A 4,753-nucleotide genomic window follows, 5' to 3' on the forward strand; every position below is an offset into this window, starting at 1 on the left:
GTGCATTCAAGGTTACAATGCATGTAAATTAATGGAAAGACTGGAGACTTACACATAATTACAGTCACATCTGAACATTGTCTGTTAGAAATATTGATAGAGCATTACATTAGTTGTGAATGTAAACAGTTTCTCACCTCACTAGAGAGCCCACTTGAGTCCCATTAAGGCCCCCCGAGGGTCCCAATGACCACACATTGGGAGCCACTGATCTTTGAATGATCACTGAGAGGATCCAATCAAAACAATCAGTGTTATCAGTGAAGGTCAATGTGGCAAATGTTGCGTTACATGGGGTTGTTTAACAGAACATAACATAGTAACATGGCACGGACATGGCTGCTAATTGCATCACAACAGGTAGCCGATAGTAGCCTTGAAGGGAGTCAACTAGCCCAGTCACACTCCTGACTGGTAGCTTAGTGACATCCATTCTCAGTTTAGCGTGTATGAAACAGCCATCAGCTGTTTCACCGAAACGAGACATTCGTTTCCCCTAACCAACCACCCACACACACACACACACGTATGCACACACAGTGACCCGCAATCACTGAGTTACTGGCACATTCCTATCTAACGTTAGTGTCTTCACAAAATGCAGGCACCTATCATGAAATAAACCTGCAGACACATTGACCGTTTCGCTCCAGCGCAACTCGTCTACACAAGGCAGAAACATGCGATATACAGCACACACAAGCCTGGATATTACGCCTCGTACAAAAGGCTGCTTTACCCCTCACGCAACCAGAATCTGCCCCCTTTGACACGAGTTCATCAGCGGCTGGTAAAGGTTTCTAGGAGGTCACCCTATTGTTAGCAGGTACTATCTGTCCAGCGGGAGGCAAACCCCATCTTGAGCAACCCGCTGACACATTCAAACCTCTCTTTGCAACAAAAAATAACCAGGCGCGAAACTTACTTTTAGCTCGGACCTCGGAGGAAAATCCGCGTATTGTTTCGCCAACCCTCGTGTTTACGGTGCTCCTCTCTCTCGCGCTCTAGTCTCTCCACTTCACAAAGACGACGTGAGAGCCCCGGAGATGGTGTGACTGACTGACTGAATCAACTACCGTAGAGCACGGCAAGTTGAAGTGTCAGATTACACTGGCTATTCAGTTACCAGAGAGAGCCGTGTTCGGTGGTCTGTGTGAAAATGCGACCTAGATTCCAGCGGAAGGACACCGATTGTGAAGGTGTAAGTACACGCCAATGGGCTGCAAACAGCACAGTTCACACTGGAGCGGACTGCAGCTCACAGCTCCGGCTATTGTCTGGTTCTGTATCATTACAGCGAATGCCTGCCTTAATCAAAGAAGTAGCTCTTAGTTAATTCAACAGCAGTTGACTTTATTAGTGTTAAAAATGACGTTAAATAAATACTTATGTAACATATTTTTGGAAAACGCATTAAGTATTACAATAGTTTATGTAGACACCATAAACAACAAAAACAACATAACAACAAATAGATAGCTATTGTATAGATAGCAACTATTATAACTGAGGGATTTGATCAATATAAAGTCTTACTTTATTGTTAATGATTAGCCGGTAATAATCATAATCATAATAATCATAATCATAATAATAAACTGTTGTAATTACATTATTACTAAAACTGTAAAAGTCTTCTTGTTGCCCTGACTTGTTTTACATTTCTCAACTTCCCACACGTGTGTGAACTTCTGTGACCTGCTCCCCGCTCCAGCAGGTCTGCAGGCAGGGCTCCATGTTTTGCGGATGGCCGGTCTCCGGTGGAAGAATAACAAAGACGTGTTTGAGAGCAGCGGCAGGCTGGGCTGAGGGGTGACGTCAAGGAACAATGTCTCCCCTCCCTACACGCACACGCACACGCACACGCACGCACGCACAGAACACAAACTCTTCCCTCTCTTCCTAGTCAGGCAAGGCTGAACTGCCCAGAGGGAGGGCCGCTCAGCTAGCAGTGCATCAGATAGAATCACTCACTACTCATGCTGTGCCTGCACACAGGATTTCTTCAGTGTTTTTTTTTTTTTTTTTACAGAAAAATAAATAAAAAACAACAACGAGGTTGCACATCAGTCACTGCAAATAAACCGTTGTAATAATACAAACACTAACACAACAAAAGAAGGCCTGTGTGTGCACTTTACAAACTCCTTCTTTCCTGTGGTTGATACTTACAAGTTCATCAATAAAGGTGACAACATTAGGTCTGCTGAAAAGTAATACACAATTTCCCTTCACATAATGTCATCAGTCCAGGGGTCGAATTCCTGTCAGCCGCTCCCGTGGGCCCAGCTCCTCTCCTCTTTGAAGGGAAGGAAGGGACTGCCATCCTTTTTAGCTTCCTGCCTGCAGGGCTCCCGACACTGATGCAGTGAGGGCCTAAGTGTATCAGCAGTGTGTGTGTGTATGTGTGGGGGGGGGGGCTGCTTGTTGAAGCAGCTATCTGCACTGATTTGGGATCAGTGCGGCCAGTGACATCGCCTTCTCTGTTATTCACTCATTTTTATTTCAAGTGGGGCCTTTTTCTTAGATGGAGATTGGGTAAGAAGTCATCTGATTTTTTTTTTCTCCTTTGGAAATGGCTTGTCGAGATTACCCATGTCTTTGTTCTGATGCTGCTTCTGACATCGATGTGTATCGATCTGCCATGTTGATGGCATATTCTATACTGCAGGGGTTTTCCTAAAATCCTCAGGGCTTGTTATTGTCAGCCAAATTATTTTTTTTAGTTAAATAGTAGACCAGTATGAGTTTCTCAATCACTGTTAACCCAGAGCTTGGGATCAACGACTGGTGGATCTATTGTTGCTGATGTCCTTTTAGTTTTCAGACTTATCATAATATCATCTGTTCTGGATCATCCATCAAGTTTTTGTTTAATACCAACTTAAGGTGACAACCCCTGTTACGGGTGTCAGGGGGCCCGCAGCCGGTCAGGTCACTCTCCAGTTCAAAGAATGATTTGTTGTCAGAAGTCCTCGCTTTCTTAGCAAGTCATGGGCCTCAGCCTCTCAAATAATATGACCAGATGGCTGCAAACAAGATAGATGGATTATAGTTAGGATGACTTTAGCTTGGCTTGGCTCTGCGTGCAATTTCATGTGTGCAGCTTTTCAAAGAGCTGAATGAATGCATCAAAGGAGAACAAAGACAATGAAGCATGCTCCAACAAGGTCAATACATATTGCATTGTGTTAGAGGGTGTTAAATCAACATTATGTAAAACACTTTAGACCTTAGAACATTAGTGACGATCAAGTCCCGACTTGGCGTTCCAACACAAAATCATGTACATTTCTCTCGGCCACCTTGCTCTCGGCTTTCTGCTGGTGACAAGGCTTCTCTCTGTAGAGGCGGAAGGGGGAGTGATGGATGCTGCCGGGGCCGCATGTTGCTACATGATGAAGGGATACTTTCAGTTGTGCTGACATCAGCTCTCCCGATCACACAGAGGTGTGATGGTTGTTTACAGTGCCACCCTGCTGTCGTCGCCATGAGGTTCCTGCTGCTGAAAACACCACACTGAAATACTAATAAACAAGTTCTGTCCTGAGGAAGACAGAGTGACTGACAGAGCGGCTGATACCTCTTTCACACCAAAACCAAGACCAAATACAAAACGGGTTTTCCGTTACTTGAATGGATTTCCTGATGTCAGTGTCAGTGACACTGCTCTTAACAAAGGTCCTGCACGGTTGCTTTGGTATAGCTTTTAAAAGGGTGCGCAAAGATTAACACCGTTAAAAACATGTGCCCCTTCCTCTCTGATAACATGATGCGTGATGAGTGTCTAGGCTGCCGTGCATCGCCAAGGTGGGTGCCACACATTGGTGGTGGTTGAGAGTAGTTCCCCCCCACCTTTTAAGTGCTTTGAGTGTCTATGATAAAGCTCTTAAAATGGAATTCATAATTATTATTATTATGGTAACCTGATTGTTATATGGCTACCATAGTAGAAATGACCCTGTTACAGTCAGTTGGCATCCATCTCAAGCTATTTCTGCCAGTTTTGCAAAGACCCATGATTGCATTGTGTAAGCTTTTGCAATAACCTTTAAAAAATGTAACAAAAAAAGCAAAAGAAATCCTATAAAGTTTCACCATCCACCATGTTGAATCTGTGAATACAATGCTGCAGTGGCATTTCTGTGTTCCTGCATACAAGGTCTTCATTAGAGGTATTTGTGTCTTTTAGCTGTGATTGAGACTGCAACTAGAGAATATTTCACCTTTTGTATTTATCAATTCATTGTTTACTCTATGAAATGTCTCAAAATAGGAACAAACAAGCCCAAGCACTTGTTTTGTGTGACCACAGCATCTTGCCGTGATGAATGACTGAAACAATGAATTTTCAGATTTGTTTCGTGTGATTGATTCATCGCATAATCCACAAGTTATTCAAGCACAAAGTTCAGGTTAATGGCAATAACCCAGTATGCTAGGTGCTAGGTCATACAACTGATTGATTGACTGAGTGACTGCAGGAAGAGTATAGGAAACAAGGGTTACTATTTGGGCCAAGTGGAGAAGAGGCAGGGCAGTAAATGGATCATCTCCTGTAGAGAAAAGGCAGCAGAGCTCTATTTTAAAACAACAGAGAAAAGAGAAGTCTGGTTGAGTATAGCATTGATTGTCTCTGGCTGTGAGAATAACAGGGAGCTGAGAGAGAAAGAGAGCAATAGAGAGAGAGAAAGAGACAGAAAACACAGGATATCAAGGCTGGCCTCTGGAAGCTTGGACAGCCTTAAACAAA

General features: G+C 43.6%; 1 protein-coding gene across 7 annotated transcripts in view; it reads right to left on the reverse strand.

Moving 5' to 3' along the window:
• zmiz1a (zinc finger, MIZ-type containing 1a) overlaps nucleotides 1-1,191 on the reverse strand; it is a 103,618-nt gene extending 102,427 nt beyond the window's left edge. For 6 of the 7 annotated variants that reach the window (XM_034898970.1, XM_034898968.1, XM_034898969.1 and 3 more), the window contains exon 1: nucleotides 926-1,191. The gene's annotated coding sequence lies outside the window, so the exon portion shown is untranslated. The remainder of the gene's footprint in view (nucleotides 1-925) is intronic. The other variant, XM_034898966.1, reaches the window with a different exon arrangement.
• Nucleotides 1,192-4,753: the final 3,562 nt, after the last annotated feature.

Source organism: Etheostoma cragini, chromosome 17, assembly GCF_013103735.1.
Source record: "Etheostoma cragini isolate CJK2018 chromosome 17, CSU_Ecrag_1.0, whole genome shotgun sequence".
In the NCBI taxonomy this organism is placed as follows: Eukaryota; Metazoa; Chordata; class Actinopteri; order Perciformes; family Percidae; genus Etheostoma; species Etheostoma cragini.